The sequence below is a fragment of the Trematomus bernacchii genome, unplaced genomic scaffold, assembly GCF_902827165.1.
Source record: "Trematomus bernacchii unplaced genomic scaffold, fTreBer1.1, whole genome shotgun sequence".
NCBI lineage: Eukaryota > Metazoa > Chordata > Actinopteri > Perciformes > Nototheniidae > Trematomus > Trematomus bernacchii.
In genome coordinates this window covers 14,194-39,279 of record NW_022987628.1, presented here as the reverse complement: position 1 = coordinate 39,279, position 25,086 = coordinate 14,194, and the positions used below count along the sequence as shown (strand labels likewise).

The 25,086-nt window shown below is 39.2% G+C and overlaps 1 pseudogene; it reads left to right on the top strand.

The window, feature by feature from the left end:
• Positions 1–586: 586 nt before the first annotated feature.
• The window catches only part of LOC117484537, a 38,327-nt pseudogene continuing 13,827 nt past the window's right edge, over positions 587–25,086 (top strand).

Genomic DNA, 25,086 nt, shown 5'->3' with positions numbered 1-25,086 from the left:
GCGGAGTCCATGGGGGGGGGGGGGGGGGGGGGGGGGGGGGGGGGGGGGGGGGGGGTGGCTGCGGACTGCAACTCCTGATCAGAGCAGAGACACACGTTCACCAAGCCGAAAAAAACAATATCCGGTCACAGAGATCTGCTATTTTAAAATAAAGTCAACACATATCGACCCTAAATATAGTCTATATTAAGAACGAGGAAAGTTTTAACTTAGGCCTATATATCGTTTTTTGAAAACATATGATAACTGTGCGAGGGTGATGACGTCAGAGCATCGTCATGTGCAAGAGACAGCCCCAGCCCAATTTAACCCCTGCTCAGAAGACACACTCTCTAAAGACACACTCTCTGAAGACACACTCTCTGTCTCTGAAGACACACTCTCTGAAGACACACTCTCTGTCTCTGAAGACACACTCTCTGTCTCTGAAGACACACTCTCTGCTCAGCCTCTGATGTGATGATTTGACATGTAGCTGAAGAGAGAAGAGAGCGGGAAGTGACCATCAGATATCAATATATCAATACCATCAGATATGTTTCCAGAGAGACTCCACCTCTCGCTTTACGCTGATATAATGCGGGGACAAAACATGAGATGCTCAGAATAAAGAGAGCGAGAGAGAGAGAGACAGAAGAGAGACATGGATCACCTGCTGCTGCTGATGATGCTACTGCTCTGTAGCTCAGGTAGGAATACACTTTATTATTTATTATATTCAAATATCTTTGTGATCTGTCAAGAAAAAACTACTCGTAAACACTGACAGCAAGACACACACACACACACACACACACACACACACACACACACACACACACACACACACACACACACACAATGCTACGATGTGTGTGATCTTAGATAGTAATTCAAATTTATTAAATATATCCTACGTCAAATACTCTACATGTGTTGTACAGACTTTTGTGATTTGTGATTGGCCCACATTCAGACCAATCAGGAATTGAGCAGCACTAAACTTGTAGAAGCCGAGTATGTTGTTTCTTTGCACACAATTGAAGGCTCTATACGCCCCGAGGTGATGGGAAATGGACCATTAATACACTCCTCATCTCCTTCCACAAGACCCTGGTAGCCATGCCAAGTGTCATGGGGGCATTTAAGTCTGCCTTAACTTTCGGGGTCTCCACTGCAGAATGTGGGACCCTGGAAAGCCTCACGCAGTAGGGAGATGGTTTGCAGGTGGAATAAACACCTTGGTGCTTACTCTGTATTCTGTGTTTGCTGCTCGGTCAGCGGTTTCCCAAGTTGAAGGCCCGAGCAAAGCTGCTTTGTTTAGTTATTATGAGTGTGTGCCTTGCTCCTGAGTGCTGTGTTCCCAGTGATCATGCTGCCGTGCACACGGAGTTTCAGACGGGGTTTCTATGCTGCTCTTTATTTCTGTGTCTCTACGCACTGATGTTGGCCATGCTGCTGATCTTATCTACATGACGGGTTAGTGGGTACACATTCCAACCACACACACACACACACACACACACACACACACACACACACACACACACACACACACACACACACACACACACACACACACACACACACACACACACACACACGCCTCCACAGAGAGTGTGTCTTTAGAGAGTGTGTCTCACAGTTGTGCAATAGCTCCCTGTTCTTATCGTTGGTGGTGTGTGTGTGTGTGTGTGTGTGTGTGAGTTTGTTTTCAACAAGGGTGTAACTTTGGTTTGAGAAGTGGGGGGGCACAAAACAGGGGTCCTCTGCAATGAAAACATTTGTTTTTCCATTTCCTGCCTTTCTACAAATATATTAGGGACTATGGTGTTAACAAGGCCAAGCAGAGTGTGTAGTGTATATGATGAGAGTGCAGATGGATCTAGTGTCCTCTCCATGTGAACCTGATGTGTTTCTTTACATTGAAGCTAAAGCATCAATCTGGTGCACTTTGAGGGCCACATGAAGAGATGTATGGATACAGCTCTCAACACTCACATGAAACAGAACTGTATATATTTCAATCATCAAAAAACCATTAGAATATGCTCACAAGCAATAACACATATTTGATCACCTCCTCTCTCCTCTCTGTATCTCACCTAGTCTGCATCCTTTCTTTTTATTGATGCATATGTTACTAATCACTCCCCTTTCAAACTGTGTCTTTTATTTTGTTACTGACCTATAGCACACAGTGGAATGATTTATTAACTTATTTGTTACAACTAGGCCTATATTAAATAGATGGAGATATTAGTTTACAAAGATGAGCAAAGCGTTTGAGAGCCACTGAGATAATTTAGACTAAAGTTTACAATCTAATCCCTCAGAGAGTCCTTTAGCTCACTGAGCGGACGTGATCTCTCTCAGTCCCCCAGGAGAGAGATCTCCCTCTCCTTACTGTTGAGACAGCTTACAATCTCCGTTAGCTCAGAGCTAGCAACAGATGCTAACAACAACCCCCGTAACTGGTTCTCTCTCTGGTTCTCTCTCTCTCTCTCTCTCTCTCTCTCTCTCTCTCTCTCTCTCTCTCTCTCTCTCTCTCTCTCTCTCTCTCTCTCTCTCTCTCTCTCTCTCTCTCTCTCTCTCTCTCTCTCTTAATCCCATGGTTTTAATGTGAAAAATGATTTTCCTCCTGTGGTTTCTTTGACTCCTGTCAGAGTGTGTGTGTATGAGTGGGGTCCACATACACACACCGTCTGGTTTCTAAGTATAAGTGGGGTCCATATATTTACATACAAGCACACACACATAACCGGGGTCACTTTACACACTATATTACACACACACACTTACACACACACACAAACCGACTTTTAGATGGTGTCCATATGTACACCCAATCTGGTTTTGGGGTATACGTGGGGTCACTTCACGCACTGTCTTACACACACACACACACACACACACACACACACACACACACACACACACACACACACACACACACACACACACACACACACACACACACACACACACACACACACACACACACACACACACACACACACACACACACACACACACACACACACACACACACACACACACACACACACACACACACACACACACACACACACACACACACACACACACTGAACATCCCATCAGTGTGTTTATACTCAGTTATATGAAGGCATTCATATTTGTGTGGAGCCAACTCAAAGTGTGTGCCCTCTAACACGTTCTAACACCTCTATTATATCATTCACACTGATCTCTATTATTGCATATTTGAGTCTGCCTACACCATTGTTAATTATTGTGAATTACCTGTGGTTTCTTTGACTGCTGTCTGAGTGTGTGTGTATGAGTGGGGTCTATATACACACTGTGTTACACACACACACACACACAAAAAATACACACAAACACACTCACAAAAACACATGTACACATACTCTTAAACACACACATTAACATTGACACACACACACAGAGGTACTGAGGTGGGATCCATCTATACACACCGTATCTTTTTTAGGCATCAGTGGGGTCACTTTAAATACACACGAACACACTCACACAAACAAACTCTTACATCAAGTTTTATCATCAAATACTTTGATATTTGTCAAACACACTCACACAAATGCACACACACACAAATGCACACACACTCACACACATATACACACACACACACACACACACACACACACACACACACACAGAGACACACCAACTTACATTCACACAAAAACACACACACACAAAAAAACACACACACACAAACACACACCCACACAAACACACACACACACACACACACACACACACACACAAACACACACACACACCACACACACACCCATGGGAGGATGCTCAAACAATATACACAAAAACACACTGTCACACACAAACATACACACAGACTTGAGGACACACACATGCACCCCCCCCCCCCCACCCCTTCTGAAGGTGGTACAGCATGGATCAGAGCAGGCAGGATCCTGGAGTAAACAAAGAGATCATCATCATCAGAAAGAGCAGAGGTCACTGACTAGAAGCAGCTTCCTGGAGACGTTCAGCTACTGACCTGTAGGGGGCGACCACACACACACACCATCTGGTTTATAGGCATACCCGGGGTCCAAACATTCATAAAGTCTGGGTTTTAGACAGATGTGGGGTCCATACAGTTAAACACTCACACACTCAAACACACACACATCCACACGCACACACAGACACTTACACAAAAACTCATACAATTATACACATGCATTCACACACACACACGACCTCTACCGACACACACACACACACACACACACACACACACACACACACACACACACACACACACACACACACACACACACACACACACACACACACACACACACACACCAGGTAATATTAAAACAGGTACGGATCAGTTAGTTAATGTCTGCAGTTAGTGATAGGGGAGTGAGGCGTTCAGGTGACAGCAGAAGGTGGGAACTGGCAGCATCCTCTGTGGTTCCTCCTAATGTAATTGTTGCTGTAGAACATGTGTCAGTGTGATGATGGTGCTCCATGACTCATTTGAACTGAAGGAGCATATTCTCTAAAGTGAACTGTTGCTTTAACTCTGAATATGTGACTTCTCTGTATGAACGTGTTATTCTCAGCTTTAGTAAACTGGTGAAATGACTCCAGAGTGAGTTCACTGACATGTTTCTGAGATGATAGAAAACTCTGTTTACCTTATCTTCTGATTTCTCCTCAGGACTCCAGGCTGAAGGAGAACACACCTCAACAGGTAAAGTGCTCAGTTTATTCACCCTGTTACTCTTTAAGTGATTACAGTCTGTAAACAACCTTTATCATAAAGCATGATGTAGTTTAAAGACTTCACCACTAACTGATCCTAGTTTCATCATTTATGATTCTACCATGTTTGTGAAACCAGGATATACTTCAAAGGTAAACAACAAACCATCATCACCTTTTCATCACCACCACTTTTCATGATTATACTTTATAAATACCATCAGATCATCACATGTTAAAACCATGTTGGGGTTCTCCATCAGATCATCACATGTTACAACCGTGTTGGGGTTCTCCATCAGATCATCACATGTTACAACCGTGTTGGGGTTCTCCATCAGATCATCACATGTTATAACCATGTTGGGGTTCTCCATCAGATCATCACATGTTACAACCGTGTTGGGGTTCTCCATCAGATCATCACATGTTACAACCGTGTTGGGGTTCTCCATCAGATCATCACATGTTAAAACCATGTTGGGGTTCTCCATCAGATCATCACATGTTACAACCGTGTTGGGGTTCTCCATCAGATCATCACATGTTACAACCGTGTTGGGGTTCTCCATCAGATCATCACATGTTATAACCATGTTGGGGTTCTCCATCAGATCATCACATGTTACAACCATGTTGGGGTTCTCCATCAGATCATCACATGTTACAACCATGTTGGGGTTCTCCATCAGATCATCACATGTTACAACCATGTTGGGGTTCTCCATCAGATCATCACATGTTACAACCATGTTGGGGTTCTCCATCAGAACATCACATGTTACAACCATGTTGGGGTTCTCCATCAGATCATCACATGTTACAACCATGTTGGGGTTCTCCTGTGAGCAAGTCTGCTTGTTTACAAAATAATCATCATTAATATTAATCACATTATTCATGAATAGGGTTGCATTACAGTAAAGTAGGTGCACTAGCTCAAAGATATAATGAATTTGCTATCAGAATAAATTAATAATAATACAAATATATAATTGTTAAGAGGACTATTAATGATATTGATTAGTAAGACCAATTGTCAAGTTCTTCCGGGTTTTGGCCTGTATTCAGTGTTTTGCCCAAACTTGAGAGGCTGGAGGGCAACAGAGGACGCTTGGACAACTCAGATTCTTTCTTTTGTCTTTATTTTCAGCTCAGCAGTTATTTATAAGACACTTTTCATCAGATTCTCATCAAGTTGAAAACCTTCAAACACAGAGGACAAACAAATGTTAGCACACATGCAAACAAAATCACAAACAATTTGTATGCCTCATTGCATTGTTTCTAACAATAATAATAATAATAATTCAGTCACATTCCATTTTCAGGGTATTATAATTCAAATGATAAATTGTGAGTTATTCTACAAAACATCATTAACTTAAATGAATTAATAAGAAAGACTCTTTCTCTACTTGAAACCAAGCAACCCAGAAAACCTCACTGAACACCATCTGCGCTGTCAACAAATATACACTAAACAAAACGGAGCGCACACAAACCACGCTGCGTAAAAGCCGTTGATTGCGCAACAGCACTCTCACACAATAAGGCAACAGATCAAGAACGCAAAGCGCAATAAACAACGGAGAAACATACCAACGGCGTCTCTGGAGCCTCACACACACTGTTGCCAACTTCTCCCTCCGTGGCTTTGGGAACAAAAGACCGGCCATCATAATTACTGTCCCTTTTGTTGCTGTGTTACCGGAAGCGGCATTCATATTTTTTAATAACAGCTCGCTTATCATTAAGAAAAGTAGACTACGCTATTCAAAATAAAACAAATACCCCCTTTGGTATTGAACAATACTATCACAATAATAACCTAAACGAAAATACATACAAATAATTATTTATCCGTCCGTTTTTCTCAGATATTATTATTTTTCTTTCAATATTGACTTTCGTCGAGACACCAATATTTGTAAACAGATGTCCCTTATGAAACAAAAATATATTGTAATATATTGGTAAATATAATACAATATATTGGATCATACATTTCCATATATGGGAAAGTAGTCCTTATATTTTTAAATATATTGCAATATATGCATGGACCATGTATGGCTATATATTGATACATATAAAAAAAATATATTGCAATGAAAACAAAAACTGCACTATACATTTATATGTAATAGTTTTATTGAAACACTCATTTATCTTTCATGAGTTTACATAAAATTGAACAGATATTCATAAACAGTTATCTCACTTCGTTTTGTATAGTTACCCACTTTATATATGAACATATGTTTGATGGTAGCCTACATATAAAAAAAGTACAAATTGTCCATTGAATGATGGAAAATAATATACAGTTTATAAATATATATAGACACACACATATATGCACGCATATATATATGCATATATGCACGCATATATATATTCATATATGCGTGCATATATGCACGCATATATATTCCTATATATATATGAATATATGCACGCATATATATCTATGCATATATTACGGCCGACCGGCTATTTGGAGTGGAACGCAGCCCATCCACGGCAGACAGCCCAAACAGTATTCGAATGCGCCACTTCCGGCTGATTTCGGGGAGCCCCCCCCCCCTCTCCAGCAATAGATTGATCTGATTGGCAGATTCAAATCTGCGTTGCTGCCTCTGTCTGTTGATTCTGTCGCTGAGTGTCAAAGAGAAAGCATTCATCAGGTGCTTCGAAACGGAAAATTAAAAAGAAACGAGAGGAAAATACAGCACCAGAGTCAGGTATGTGTGTGAGCATTTAAAACTATTTTAAATTGAAATAATTCTGCATGTACACTATAAGTAGTCTAGTTGCTTAATCCGTATGTCCCGTCTCTCGGCACTACACCAGCTACATTAGCTAACGTTAGTTAAATTAGCTATGTTAGTTCCCTCGTGTATGAGTGTATAACCGGTCCGCAGCTTTGTGAACATTCAATTTCGAAGATTTTCGATGTTACAGTCAACTGAAGTCGACCCAAAACAGCCAAAAATAGCGGACCTTTAGATCGCTAACATTTTAGCATAAGTCAATGGAGTTTAACATAGCGAAAACTAGCCCCACGGCTAACGGACATTTTCTGACTAGTGACGATGATGAGCTAGTTAAGTAATGTAACCACAGTTAGTCTATGTCTTGTAAATTCCCCTTGTTCTCCTTGATCTGCATTATATCGTTCGTGTTTTAGTCAGGCACATTTAGGGACAGCTAAAGTAGTTCAGCTACGGGTCTTCGAGCTGGTTACACATGTGCGTTCAGGACATTATTGCGCATCGTCACATGCATAATTACCATTGTCACAGAGAGAATGCGTTCGTGAAGAATGTGAGCATATATGCAGATCTTTAGTGTTGGTAATGTTATAAGATTGTATGCATAGTGTCCTGCTCAGTCAGTGTGTTAATGAGTCTTGATGTCCCGTTTTTAGTTTCTATGTTGTTCAGGAATTGAGCTAATGCTAGCTAGTTAGCTAAGTTAAGCTATGATAGTGTGTGGATGAGATGCTAACTTAGCTTTTATTAGCCGTGTGTTTGCAATGTGTCTAATGTGTTTTAGCAACAATTAGTATTGCTGTTGCTTATTATTAATAACCATCGTCTGGTTAGTTATTGTAATTTGAACCTTATTTCTATTTCTGTGTATTTTGCAGAAACCATTCATTCATTCTCTACTCTACGTTAGGCTATGTGTTGTGGACTAATGCATTCAAGTTAGTTCACATTTTAGTTGTTATTGCCCCTGCTGACAATTGTGTGGATAATATGTAGCCTACAGTCAATGGCATTTCACATTTTGCTCTCCAGTGTATGTTATTTTAATGTTGACCCATAATACTATATATCTATATTATTTTACAGGAGCATTGTTGAGATTCATAGGTCGAACTAAGCCTGCAGAACCACAAGTCAAGAGGACAGAGGAGCCAGATAGCAGTGGTGACTGAGACAGAATAAATAAGGAGAGAGGGCCCATGCAGAGGCAGACATCAGTAGTGAGGAATCAGACCCAAAAGATACGAGGACAGAGGAGCCAGATCGCAGTGGTAAGGAACGCACTGTCATTTAATTTCACTGTTATTTTACTTTTCACATATCACTTTATTCACTATTCAGCTTAGTTATCCTTGCCATGAAGGATTGAATGGATGAATGTTCTATATTATTTTAATGACAGATTGAACCACAGCAATATTGTTTTAGAGATTTTATATGTTTAACTGCTATGCCTGTCATCTCTGCTCTGTGTCATTGTGTTGTCTCCTGGGTTCTGTAGTGCCTGGAGTCTGTCTTTTTATTTTTTTCCTCCCAAACCCCATCCCCTCAGGATGCCTTTTGCCTCCTGTCAGGTCATCATTGTAATAAGAATTTGTTCTTAATTGATTTTCCTGGCTAAATAAAGGTTCTACTACTATTTATTCAGTTATTTTATTACTGGTACTGCTAATTGCATTATGCGTATTGTTGTATATTGTATATACGTATGTATTTACTACTACTACTTACAAAATCAAGGGTTGTAGCTTTGTGTCAGTACATATTTCAGGGTTTTTCTATGCCTTTGTTCATCTAAATTCTAATACTCATAGGCGACTACCACTCCTGCCGAGGCCCAGTTCTCCCTTCCCACCACCCCAGGCTCATTGTGCTAGGTAAAACTCTCATTCAATAAAAGTAGTCTTTTAAAGGTGGGGTAGGTAATTTTGGAGAAACCAGCTCGAGATCGCTAGAATTTGAAAATACACAGCCGGAAAAAATGTGCCACTTCCTTACAGAGCCCCTCCTCCAACACACACGAACGCGCACATGACCAATGAGGGCACGAGATAAGTTTGTGCACAGATGGAAGGCTGACAGGCAGGTAGGCCATCCAGTCATTTCAACCGGGCCGGCTAAAATGATTGGTTGTGCTTTTTACAGTACCACAGCTTCCACAGATGATATTGTTTTATGGATTTTTTGTCAAAGCACTTCAGATATTCATTGCTATCAGGATGTTAAGAGCATTCCATGGAATATAACAAAAAGTGTATCTCGAGCCGGTTTCTCAAACTTACCTACCCCACCTTTAAAGATGAATGCAATTACATTTAAAAAAGTTTTAAACAGAACTGTCACAGATGCAGATGCTTGGTCCAAATTCCATAAAATATACCAACCAGTAGCGCCACACTCAGACGAAAATGTACAAAGCCTATTCTTCCACTATTTGTATTCCCACATTATTCACCAAGCCAGCCCATGCTTTAATATAGATATTATGGATATTGTTATAATTCCTGCTGTCTTTTGTGAACTTCTAATTATTTGTAATTGTTCTGTTCCACAGATGCTGTAGTAAACCACCATCCAGGGACCAAGACATCAGATATAAGAACATCCATTAACACAAGAATTTGTGAGTAAAGGCACGAAAAAAACAAGATGGACGATTAAATAGGGTACAAGACTGTTTTTTTGGCCCTGTTCCGGACCTTGTTTTAATGAGTGATCAGCTCATGTTTAAAGTTGTCACCAGGTGAAACAAAAAACAAGATTGTTAAATAGGATAACAGACTGCTCTTTTTGGCCCTGTATGAAATAACAATGCATCATTTATTAACTATACCTATACAAAATGTAATACATTTTCCCTTCATTATGTAATAACACCTCCTTTTGTAATAATTTGCCCATTATGTAGTGAACAAGTTCAATGCAAATATGTAATACATGTCGCCACATTTTGAAATATATTATTACATATTGCTGTGGTTATTACAAAATGAGTTGCAAACAATAACATTACAACTGTTTATTTATTTATTCAACCATGAATCATCCTTAATCATAATTTAAAAATATTTCAGTAGAATATCTTTCATTGGCCAAAACTAGATCAAGTGTTACCATATTCATTAGCCAACATGTATATCAACATCAATTTTGGGATATATTTACAGTTTGGTTATGGTTACATAATGAATATTACAGTTTTTTAAAAGGGCAACTCACGCATTTTGTAATAACCATTGCAAAATGTAATAATTTATTACAAAATGCAGGGACATTTATTTTATATTGCGTTCAGGCTGTTACAGAATGCAGCAGATTATTACAAAATGTGGGTTTTATTACATAATTACATAAAAATGTTCTTGAGTCATTACATAATGTGTTGTTTATAGGCCTTTTCTTTTATTCGTTCCTTGTCCTTCTTTTAATGAGTATTTTGATAACTGTTACACATTGATAGAAACAAACAAATTAAGCTTCTCATTATTCAGACTCAGCTCTCAGCGCTTAAGCTTCTTTTAAATGTTGATAAAACCAAGGTAATGCTCTTTTCAAAAACTAAAAAAGACACCAGAGCCTGTTTTAGATATTTTAATTACACAAGGAATAAAACTTGAAGTGGTTGCCTGTTACAAATACCTTGGTATCTGGCTTGATGATTGTCTCACTTTTAAACTTCATGTCAATAACCTGCTTAAAAAACTGAGGGTTAGACTAGGTTTCTTTTCCAGGAACAAGTCCTGTTTCTCACTTGAGGCCAGAAAAAGGCTAGTCACTGTGACCTTTTGACCTGTGCTGGACTATGGTGATCTGATCTATATGAATGCACCTGCCAATTGCCTGGTCAAGTTAGATGCCGCCTATCACAGTGCACTGAGATTTGTGACAAACTGTAAAGTATTAACCCATCACTGTACCCTGTATGCAAGGGCAGGTTTGCCTTCACTAACTGTACGGAGGCTCAGTCACTGGTACATTTTTATATACAAAGCCATGTTAGGGAAACTTCCTTCCTACATCTGCTCCCTGATCTCACGGCGAATTGTAAGTGGCTACTGCCTGAGATCGAATGCTGTGGTTTTATTAAATGTGCCAACTGCTAGGACTGTCTTAGGGAAGATAGCATTTAGATGCGCAGCTCCGCTAACTTGGAACAGTCTGAGCAATTTGGTTCCACTAAATGTTTTTAAAGCAAGGATAGATGCTATCCAATCGGAAACTGTTGGAACCTGTAAATGTTACTAGCTATGTAAACTGTAGTCACTGTAAATATGCTGTATGATGTCCTTTTTTGTTTTTCTGTTATGTTTATATGTATTCATGTGGAACCTACTTGCAGCAGGTCACCCTTGAAAAAGAGATCAATGATCTCAATGGGATTCACCTGCATAAATAAAGGTTTGAAATTAAATGAAAGATTTTTTTTATCAGAACATGCATTTCTCCTCATTGTGAACATATATTGCACTCATGTTCAGAATATATGGTACGTACATGGTCTTTTATAAATCTGAATATATATATAGTGCATACATGTCCCCATATAATTGTGAATATATAGCGCATACATGTCCCCATATAAATCTGAATATATAGCGCATACATGTCCCCATATATTTGTGAATATATATAGTACATGTCCCCATATAATTGTGAATATATTCTACATACATGTCCCCATATAAATCTGAATATATAGTACATACATATCCCCATATATTTGTGCATATATATAGTACATGTCCCCATATAATTGTGAATATATTCTACATACATGTCCCCATATAAAACTGAATATATAGTACATACATGTCCCCATATATTTGTGAATATATATAGTACATGTCCCCATATAAATGTTAATATATAGTAAATGTATGTTCACATATATACACAACCAATATATTATATATATTTACATATATTACTCAATATATGGAAAGCGGCAATTACTGATGTATTATCCCATATATTACAATATATTATCACAATATATTATTCAATATATATATATTGTAATATATTAACACAATATATTATTCTATATATCTTCAATATATTTTCAATATATTTTGTAGATATGAATAAATATGTTTTTCATGTTGATTATTAATCAGTATCACTTGGTGTAGCCAACAGCAAGATTTCCTTTATTAAATCTTTTCAATTAACCAGTAAATCAGAAAACAAAATAATGCAATATATTGACAGTTAATATATGGGGAAATATATTTTCTTTGCGTAAGGGGTAGCACTCCAGATAGGACTCCAGCTTACAGCTTCCTGCCTAAGACCTGCCTAAGACCAGCATCTGGGAATGTTAAGCCCTCCCACTATTTTCCAAGAGGGCGTTGCCAGATTTTCAATTTCAGGATTTAACCAGGAGATGGCGCTTCATTCACAAATACAGAAAGACAACTTTTCATGGACTTTCAGTTGTGTTTAGAAGAGCATTTGAACACATCAATATTTTAGATCAAATAAAGTATATCTAATCCTGTAATTCAATAATATATAGTCTTTATATATCAAATAATCATAATAATAATATAAATGTTTACATTACACTTCTTTATTTGTCATGCGATCTACCTACGCTGTAAAAAGTATTATCTCTTCGATTTACACACGGGATCTATTGCACTTCTGTCCATCCTGGGAGAGGGATCCCTCCTCTGTTGCTCTCCCTGAGGTTTCTCCCATTTTTCCCTTTGAAATGTGGGTTTTTCTCTGGAAGTTTTTCCTTGTACGATGTGAGGGTCTAAGGACAGAGGGTGTCATTTTCTCATACTGATATTCTGAACAAACTGTGCTGTTGTATTTGCTGTAAAGTGTCTTTACTGTAGGGTATTTTTATTATATGTACAGCACTTTGGCTCGACCAAAAATCGTTTTAAAATGTGCTATATAAATAAAACTTGATTTGATTTGATGCTCATACTTTTACCTTTACAATCGTTTGCTTTAATATGCAGTATATTTTTTGCATATTTTTGTGTTTGCTTCCTCCTGCTCCCTTTCGGACACATACTGTATGATTTATTATTATTATTAATATGAAGATATTATTAAGATAAGATAAGATGTTACTTTATTGATTGAACATTTTAGTTTAGAATGTGCTATCCCACGGTAATTCAGAAGGCTCACAACTCACATTCCGACCATTATTTAAAACAATAGGTGCTTTCATAATAATGATGAGAAACTATGAAATAAGAAATGAATCAAATTAAAATGTAATTATCATATCATATATTATATAGTGTATTGTATTTTTAAGTAATATCATGCATTAACCCCATTATAGCAGATGCCACATTGAATGGATGAACACATTTATGCATCAATAATTACAACAGAGTATTTCTAAATACAAGTTGTAAAAATACTTATATGTATTTAATACTAATAACATAATGATTCATTTCAGATGATAATACTTTTCAGTGTCTGTCTCATGCAGCAGCTGATCCAGTAATGACTGACCCGGCCGACAGTAAAAATAAACATTTATAACTAGTTTAGGTAGTTTGAGAGGTAATTAAAATAGCTAAGGGTGATGATCTGACTTGAAGTGTGTGTTTTGCTCCTTCCGCTGCATCACAGCATATACTGTGTATATCACCATTCTTTAATTAAATGTTTGATAAGTGCATGCAGATCACAGTACAGTAAAACACGTACACAGATACATTATTTTGTATTTTTATTAAATTTGACAATTTCAATTTCACTTTCCACTATGTACAGGTATCTTGGGTCAGTCTTGTCTTCCAAGCATCAGGAAGTAAAGTCCCTTGGTTTGTGACAAGATGTGAAGTCAACAGATAGTCACTCAGAGGGGGGTACTATTTCTTTTCAAATGCATATAGGCTATATGCCACCCATTTACATGTAGGCTACACTGCTCTTCCCGTCAATAATTTGAATTTGAATGGGATGGGGAGACGTCTGTAAAAATGAGTGGCCAAACTAAGACCTAGTTTTTCAAAAGAGAAAATGCAGATATTACACTCATAAAAGAAATGGTAGACATATCAGTACTCTTAGTGCCAAGTTGTCTCAGACAATCTGCATTTCCTAATGTGGGACAGTTCTGTGCAAAATGTGGGACACTGAAAAGTCTATGTTAAAAAGCCTCAGTCACCTTAATTCATGTAATAAAAACATAACACTCAAAGCTAAATGTGCAATACCATGTTCAGCTATGTTACTATTTATAATGTTATTGTTGTTACAACAGAAGATGTTTTTCTTTAAATTGAAGTTAAATGCATCAATCTGGTGCACGTTGAGGGCAAAATTAAGATATTTATGGATACAGCTCTCAACACTCATATGAAACAGAACTGTTATAATAATGATGAGAAACTATGAAATAAGAAATGAATCAAATTAAAATGTAATTATCATATCATATATTATAATGTATTGTATTATTAAGTAATATCATACATTAACCCCATTATAGCAGATGCCACATTGAATGGATGAACACATTTATGCATCAATAATTACAACAGAATATTTCTAAACACAAGTTGTAAAAATACTTATATGTATTTAATACTAATAACATAATCAAATCAAATCAAATCAAATCAAGGTTTATTTATAAAGCACATTTAAAAGCGATTTTTGGTCGGGCCAAAGTGCTGTTCATGTAATAACTACAATCACATAAAAACACATTTCTATAATCACAATAAAAGACAATAAATTACAACAGATATTTAAAAAAAAAAACACAGGGAAAAGTCAGGAGTCGTGCTCCGCTCTGACTAAAAGGCCAGGGAGAAGAAGTGTGTCTTAAGAGTAGATTTAAAAACCCCTAGGGTCTGGGCCGACCTCACATGGAGGGGCAGAGTGTTCCAGAGCCTCGGGCCAGCTGCTGCGAAGGCTCGGTGCCCTCTGGTTTTGAGCCTGGTCTTCGGCACTATCAGCAACAGCTGGTCAGCAGACCTTAAAGCTCTTGTTGGGGTGTAGCGCTGGAGGAGTTCAGCTATATAGGCCGGAGCCAGCCCATTTAGTGCTTTAAAAACAAATAAAAGGAGTTTAAAATCAATTCGGAACTGAATTGGAAGCCAGTGCAGTGAGGCCAGAATTGGGGTGATGTGGTCACGCTTTTTGTGGCCAGTGAGTAGACGTGCAGCTGCGTTCTGGACTAGCTGCAGGCGTTTAATTGACGCCTGGTCCATACCCACGTACAGAGCGTTGCAGTAGTCCAACCTCGAGGTAACAAAGGCGTTAATAACCCTTTCCAGGTCCTCAAACGATAAAAACGACTTGGTCTTGGCCAATAGTCGTATTTTAAAAAAAACAGGTTTTGACTACGCTGCTGACCTGCTTATCGAATTTAAATGCGCTATTGAAGGTCACTCCAAGGTTCGTGACAGAGGGGAGGATATTATTTTTGAGGGAGCCCAGAATATCAACCTGGGAGGCTAGAGGTTGGGGTCCAAAAAAGATAACCTCAGTCTTGCTCTCATTGAGGTTGAGGAAATGTTGGCTCAGCCAGGATTTGATCTCTGCTAAGCAGTCCATCAATAGCTGTAATGAGTTTACATTTGAATTGAGTGGCAGATAGATTTGTACATCGTTGGCGTAGCAGTGGAAGAGGTAATTAAAATAGCTAAGGGTGATGATCTGACTTGTAGTGTGTGCTTTGCTCCTCCCGCTGCATCACAGCATATAGCCTACTGTGTATATCATCATTCTTTAATTAAATGTTTGATAAGTGCATGCAGATCACAGTACAGTAAAACACGTACACAGATACATTATTATTGTCTGAGACAACTTGGCACTAAGAGTACTGATATGTCTACCATTTATTTTATGAGTGTAATATCTGCATTTTCTCTTTTGGTTTGATTAGGACACATCCTGGGGATTTCAGAATGGTACTGGGTGTTGATTTATTCTATTGGCTTCATATCGCAATATATTCCAGAAGTCTGAAATGCAAAAAATGTCCCACATTAGGGCAATTCACCCTACTTAACCCCAAATAAAAGAACCCAATAAAAAGAGTAGTTAAATAATAGTGAAGTCACGTTGTAATAACAATAACTCATCTCTCGGTTTGAGTGTTCTTTTTCTGCTTTGCCAAAAGCCACTGTGTCAAGTGTCTAGTGACTATTTTTCTTAGCGGATGCATGTCAATTGAAATCAATACATATAACTATTTTTTAAATCAATAAAAACATTTTCTAAATCCATAAAAGCATTTCAATTAATATTGGGAGTCATGTCGTTACGTTGTTGAGAATGTGGCCATGTAATAAGCGGGATAATTTGCAGCGACTTGGTCATTATGGGGAAAATAACACCCGTCGGGATCCTGATCTGCCTGACGAGGCTCCATTCAAATATAAATATTTTTAGTGAATTACTGAGTTTAGGCACGTTAATAACGTTTTAATGAAGTTGAATACAGTATATTCATATTTGTCAGTGATTTCATGTCAATTCGGCGAACATAAACATAAATGATCGTGGTGAAGATGATGATTAAATTAGGATTAAAAATCGAGAGCCGGGCTGCATTTCCTGTCGTTCGTTTTTTTTGACTAAACAACATTATTTTGTTAAATAACAACATGGTGATGTTTTGTAAATGATTATATGTCTCTTATTTAGCACAGACTATGATCCTATCCGTGACATATGGATCTTAACAAAGATCCGCTATACAGTAGTACCAGACATACTGTACATCCAGCGTAATGTATCAGAGTTGATTTCACATGAGCTCCAGTGTGGAACCCCACTGCACCCCCTGGTGGATCAATGATCCATTGCAGCTGGCTTCATTATAATTACATTTATTTATCACGGGGGCGGTCTCAAGTCAAGCTGGAGGTTGTCTCTTGATCGAGGGCAGACCCCGTGCCGACCACATGCCGACCACGGCCCTCGCGTTTCAAACTGTCCTAAATTAGGTGCTACATCTGTAGCTGGTTCATGTCGTCTCATTGAACTGTAGGTCACTAAAGCTTTGCACAGAGGTTGCATTATGTTATTTATTCATTTCTTTGAACACATATCTGGTTATTGTTGTCAGGTTGGGAGATTGCAATGTTACAGCATAGATATTGGACTGCAGGAAATGGTATCTTGAGATTTCTAGCTGACTTTGACTTTGACATTCAATGCTCTTGGCTTTTATTTTTGTATATTTAATTCTACCTCCATACAGAAAACCAATAAACCGATATTTAAAATCTAAAATCGGACCATTCTTGAATCAAATCAGAAAAAAGGCTTTTGTGTTCCTTTTTTCTGTTTTTGTTGAAAATCTTTATGGGATTTTTGGGGATTTGTTTCTTGTGTTAAAAGAGAAACACACCTGTACACGGAACCATATTGTACATGTTCACCAAAGGGTTCAAATGACAGTGCCACACATAAACATGCTACTAATCTCTACGTTTTGCTTTCTGATTAAACAGTTTTTTAGCTCTACTTAATCATATGTTTCATGTTTCAGGTCCTATTAGTTTATAGATGTGGGGGAGATGTTATACTTGATTAAAAGAAGAGGTACCACAGTGTAGAAATACTGTAACAAGAACAAGTCTGGTATTGAAATCTACTTAGGTAAAAGTATTAGGATCAAATAATGCTTAAAGTACCATCATTAATATGACTCATACAGTACGACTATTTTCATAATGATATATTATAGTCTGGATTATAATCAATGATCCATTAATGTGAACATCATTTTTAATTTAGCAGCTGGTAAAGGAGGAGATAACTTTAACCTGTTAAGCCCTGAGCCTGTTTTTCAGCAAAAGTTCAATAGTCCATATCCATATGCGTATATTATTTTATGCGTGCATGCGTGCGGTCAACAAAAATTGTCCTTCTCCAGCTCACTCCCCCTCCATCTATCACAAAGTGCGTATTCAACCTTTCTATTGCCTCTCTCAATTCACGCTCAGCTCCGACGAAGTTGGTTCCATTATCTGAGCGTAACTCCAATACTTGCCCACGTCTTGCGATGAAGCGTCGAAGAGCATTAACAACGGAATCTGTATCCAAGGATGAAGCTACTTCGATGTGGATGGCTCTTACTGTTAAGCATGTGAAGAGAACACCATACTTTTTAACCTCTTAAGCCCTGAGCCTGTTTTTCAGGTCTCAGGCTCGAAAATGACATTCCCAGAACAAATGACCATATCTTCCCTTCTAAAAGGGTTAAATTAATAATCATTTTTCTCAAAGTAATGATAAACCTGTGAGTTGGATGTAGAAAAGTCAGAATCAATATAGATGTTTTTTATTTTAAAGAAAATTCAGATTTTACATAGTAAAAAACTGTAAATTATAGTGTCCGTCCAAAGATTATTTTTTACTTATAGTGAAAACCACCCTTGGATGATGGGTTAGTAGACTAAAAGCTTTAGGAATCCAAAGTACAACATATATTAAGTACCCTGTATCAAGATTGATGCAAAACAAGTGACATTTGACCTTTTCAGAGAGATTTAGCAAAAAGAAACCACTTCTGGGGTCATTTGGGTGGATTTTCCATATCTCTGACCCCCCTTGCTCGATTTTGATGGTTGACACCTCTTTCTGACCGTTAAAGCCAATAGAATCGAAGGGGCAGTCCCCCACACACACACGTTGTGAAGAGAAAAGGTGAGGGCTTCGCGCATGTAATTTTGCATCAGAGTGGACCTATCTCTAGCTTTGACATCTGGAAACGGAAAAGCAGTTTTAATGCTTATGGATTATCAGAAATCATTTCAAAGGGACACAGACACATTAGATTAACCTATGGATTAACTTCAGCAGCGTTTTTATCGTTTTAATGCCATTGAAGACCACTTTGGAGAGACTACAGAGCCAAGGTAAAAATGTTAGCATTTTTAGCTACCTAGCGTCACCTGTTTTGATGTCCGTTTTTGCTTATAACGTCGCAAATACGTATAATTCAGTGGTATTGTCGGTGTCAAACGATTCTGTGTCACCTCACGATGTGAATCGATGTGTTGGATGTGGTGAAAAGATAAATAATAAGGTTTTGTGAGTGATTTTCAGTGCAGTAAGGTGTTAGCATTTTTCGCTCGTTGCTAATTCAGAGGCTCAGTGTTAGCATTGTGGGTTTTCTTTTGAAAAATGTTTTAAAATGATCAGTTAGATGAGTTTCTTCCCGTTACATGGATATAAAACATTCATAGTTTTATTAAATGAACATGCCCTCAGACACTGTTTCCTGCAAGATGTTGCGGCAGTACCACGGCACCGCGGTCTCTCGGGCTTAACAGGTTAACCTGTTACGCACCGCCCCCCCGGTACCGGGCGGATAAACGCGTCATTTGCAGGAAACAATGTCTAAGGAATCTTAATATTTAATAAACTATGAATGTTTTATATCCATGTAACGGGAAGAAATTCAGCTAACTGATCTTTGGAATTTTTTTTCTCCAAAAAAACCCCACAATGCTAACACTCGCCACGAGCGAAAAAATGTAACCTATCTCTGCACCTAAACTCACTCATAACTCCCTTATTACTTATCCTAGATGCACAGCCAACCCATCGATTAGCATCTCCTGGAGACACAGAATCTGTGTAAAAAACCTCAACACTCAGTGATAAACATTTGCGACGCTATAAACGAAAGCGTACATAACATGTGGAGCTAGGTAGCTAGAAACGCTAACGGCTTACCTTGGTCAAAACTGGTCTTCAATGGCATTAAAACGATAAAAAAACGATGCTGCAGTTAATCCATAGGTTAATCCAATGTGTCTGTGTCCTCTTTGAAATGATTTCTGATAATCCATAAGCAATAAAACTGCTTTTTCGTTTCCAAATGTCAGAGCGAGAGATCGGTCCACTCTGCTGCAAAATTACATGCGCGAAGCCCCCACCTCTTCTCTTCACAACGTGTGTGTGTGGGGGACTCCCCCTTCGATTCTATTGGCTCTAACGGTCAAAATCGACCAAGGGGGGCCTATGGAAAGAAAACCATTTTCACCCAAATCACCTCAGAGGTGGGGTGGTTTTGGCTAAACCTCTCTAAAAAGGTCAAATGTCACTTGTTTTGCATCAATCTTGATACAGGGTACTTATTATATGTTGTACTTTGGATTCCTAAAGCTTTTAGTCTACTAACCCATCATCCAAGGCTAGTTTTCACTATCTGTAAAAAAGAATTTTTGGACGGACACTATCATTTACAGTTTTTTACTATGTAAAATCTGAATTTTCTTTAAAATAAAAAACATCTATATTGATTCTGACACTTCTACATCCAACTCACAGATGTAACCTTGCTTTGATAAAAGAAATTATTCATATTACCCTTTTAGAAGTTAAGTTGTAGTCATTTGTTTTGGGCATGTCATTTTCGAGCCTGAAACATGAAAAACAGGCTTGGTGCTTAACAGGTTAATGACTTGTTAAACTTCCAGGTATCTTTATCCATAACAGAACTTTATCATTAAATTGTTGTTTTATTAATAATATGAACCTGCCAAGTAACCTCAAACTTATTTTGTCGGATACATGTGATGTAGCAGTATTATAAAACGATATACTCCAGTAAAGTAATTCAAACCTGTACTTACAGTACTTGAGTATATGTACTTTATTACTTCCCACCACTGGTTTATAGAGAGCTGGAGTTAATGATCTGATTATCACTCGGAAGTATTAATAATATAAATGATTAATTATTAAAATATGCTAATATCAATGAAGGTACATGACTCTCTTGTTTCTCTTCAGAGCCTGGTGTTAAGCTGGTGGGAGGAAAGAGTCGCTGTGCAGGAGACCTGGAGGTGAAACATGAGGGAGAATGGAGACCAGTGTGGGGCCGTTACTCTCTCAGGAACCTGAAGACAGCAGGTGTCGCCTGCAGAGAGCTCGACTGTGGCTCTGCTGTTTCTGTGGGACGGAGAGAGGAGTCCTCAGGGAGATCTGTGTGGAGGATCAATACTGACTGTGTTCAGTCTGGATCTGCTCTGAGGGAGTGTGCACTATCAGGTTCCTCTAACAACATCCTGACTCTAACCTGCTCAGGTAAACCAATCAGTGACATCATCAGTGACATCATCTGTCACATCGTCGATGACATTTTCATTTATAGTTTTCATTTTCATGTTTTTACAATTTAAAAATACACAAACCCAAATAACAAATGATGAACAATGTATGAAGCAGCCGGGCGTAGTGGGAGGGCTACTGGGTCTATAGGCCCACCCACTCATTCATCAAAAATGACTGAGAGAAAATATAGTTAGATCAAAAAATAATAGCAAAAATAAGTTTCCCTTTAAAATAATTCATACAATTAGAAACAACATTTATTGACGTAATCAGGCTTCTGTTGTGTGAGATGTTCTATCCAATCAAAACAGGCCAACGTAAAATGGCCTGTTGTGATTGTTGTAGCTCACATAGTCACAGCGCGGCGCCAACACAACGTAGGACGTCCCACAGACAGGAAAATATAGCACTCATTTACAGAGTCACAAGAATCCATGTTCAGAGATTTAAAAAGAGTGAGAGGGGAGAGGCCAGAACCATCACCCTCACAGCAGGGGCCGTCTAGAGGCCAGAACCATCACCCTCACAGCAGGGGCCGTCTAGAGGCCAGAACCATCATCCTCACAGCAGGGGCCGTCTCACTCCAGATTCTGCCTCTCTGCTTTCTGTGTCCCTAAAATGTATCAATGTAACGTGAACCAAAAGAAATGAACAAGCAGTATTACATTTCATTTCACTCATTGCAGCCTGGAGCACGGCTGATATGAAGAGTCATGAAACCCACCGGGTTATTTGGAGCCTCCACCTCTAGAATGATACAATTCACCATTTAATGGAAAACACAAGATCAATAAACAAACAACAGCTTGAATTCAATGATGACGCCATATTTAAGAACAACGTGTTTACAAACATCAATCAGATAACACATGTGAAACACACATGTAAGAGTAAAGAATGAAACCTTTTGAAAGTGTCTGTGTGAGAGCAGAGGTGGAGCTGAGCAGAAGGAGCAGAGGGTCTGCAGAGGAGGTGTTGTTGAAGACACAGGGGAAGGGTTCACTAATGGAGACCACTTGCTAGAGGGTATCAGATGTAGATGTGAGGGTACCTGCAGTCTGTGTTCTTATAAACATGTGTTCTGTTGTTCATCATCAACTCATGTTGGAACTGAGTCCAGTTTGAATCTCTGAAATATAGTTTCATCTCTTTGATGGTGTGTCTTTGACCTCTGTTTGATCTTCTGTCCTCTGCAGACTCTGTCAGGCTGCTGGGGGGGACTGGTCTGTGCTCAGGCAGACTGGAGGTGAAGTCTGACCAGTCTAACCCGTCCTGGTCGTCAGTGTGTGAGGCTGACTTTGACCAGCAGGATGCTCAGGTGGTCTGCCGGCAGCTTGGCTGTGGGGCTCCTTCAGTCCTCCAGGGGGCGCTCTAGGGAGAAGGGGAGGCTCCAATGTGGACCAAAGAGTTCCAGTGTGGAGGCCATGAGGCTGCTCTCCTGGACTGTAGCTCAGCCTCAGAGAGAAACACCTGCTCACCTGGCACAGCTGTTAGCCTCACCTGCTCAGGTAGAGAGGAGCTGTGATTGGTTCATTCTGTTCTCATCAAACTCACTTTATTCTCTCTCTGATCTCTCTCTTGTTTCTCTTCAGAGCCTGGTGGTGTTCAGCTGGTGGGAAGAGAGAGTCGCTGTGCAGGAGACCTGGAGGTGAAACATCAGGGAGAATGGAGACCAGTGGACGGCTATTACTCTCGCTGGACCCTGAAGGCAGCAGCTGTCGCCTGCAGAGAGCTCGACTGTGGCTCTGCTGTTTCTATGGGACTGAGAGAGGAGTCCTCAGAGAGATCTGTGTGGAGGATCAGACCTGACTGTATTCAGTCTGGATCTGCTCTGAGGGAGTGTGCAGCATCAGATCCCTCTAAACACATGCTGAATCTCACCTGCTCAGGTAAGCTTATCTTTGACATCATCAGTGACATCATCAGTGACATCATCGATGACAGTCGTTTTAAGCAACCACAGTTCATGGGGGGTTAACCGAGATTAAAAAGTGTCTGGAACAAATCCAGACATGATATAAACGTCACTGAACATTCATCTGGTAGAAGAGTCACATCTCATTTAGTATCCATCACAATCTGTATGAAAACCCGTTTGATATTCATATGGCAGAAGCTGTGTTTGTTTATTACGGTAATCAGGTGTAATCAATGCATACACAAGGTTTAAAATCAGAATATACGTAATATTTAATATGAGAGAGACTTTATATTTAACATCCTTTATTTAGGACACAGTGTTTACAATTTCCACTGACAGCTAAATGTATGTTTCTATGTGAATATGCATCAGTGCACGGTACTTTGAGGAGCAGCTGGTGTTAGGAGAGCGTTAGCTGAATGCTGGATGTGTTGGGGGGCATGTCTCTTCTGCCTGGGGCCCCCAGAGGGTCTTGCAGTGCCACTGCTCACAGCAATGAGGCCAGATCAATGAAACCAGGATACATCCTTTACCGTCAAACTGGGTCTGAACACAGCTACCTGTGTGTTTGATAAATACTTTCTGATGTTATATTTATGATATGCTACTTATCAGCTACATGGCCCTAACGTGTGAAGTTAGACAAGCATCTGTACCAGAGCTTTTCACACGTAGACTCTTGCAGGCCAGAGGAGCTGGAGTGAGTCAACAACAACACAAAGACATATCTGAGAAGAGATCAGGACGAACAGAAAGAGGGAGAGGAAAAGAGAGATGAAGAGACCAGGAGGCTCAGAGCAGGAGGAAGAGGAGGAGATGAAGACATTAGCGAAGAAGAAGAAATGTATGTGAGGAATAAAGAAGAAGTGTCAGAAAGAGGGCCAGAGGCAGGGGTCAGGAGGCAGAGGAGACTCCAGCTGGACCACATGGTATGTTCTTATTCTCCTCACATATTCCATCACAGTAGCTCAATCTAGCAGCTCTTAGTATTGACACATATTGAAATGTGTTGCTGCACAGGTCACCTTTAGCTCTCGGAAGAGATGGGTGATGTCATCTGTGTACTTCATTATAACTAAGTACTTTGACTGTACTCACAGTAAACAGAGTTCTAGGGTATCATGAGTACTTTCTGCTGTTTTATACTATATGTTAGTTTGTTTGTCTGAACACCTTGTTTCTCTTGTGCGTTAAGAACACTTGTGTTAGGCCATGATTTAACAATAAATAGGTTATATATACAGTATAAAATACCACGCCCTCCCATGCCACCCTGACCTCTTGACCCCATTTTGCCACCCCATGTAAAATGTTCTAGAACCCCCACTGTGCAGGTGTGAGGTGAGCCAGGTAACACACTGCTGCTGCTCTGGCAGTGATAACTGGGAGCCTCTTCTTAGGAATAGAACAGCCAACATGTCTGCAGACACAAACTCTGTCAGAAGTGTGCAGCTGTTAAAGCCACTGACAGCCGATCCAGCAGCGATCAGGAATCACAAACGGAAGTCCTTTAACGTCACACTCCGAGGAAAGGACGTGTCATTGCTCTGAAAACACATTTCCTTA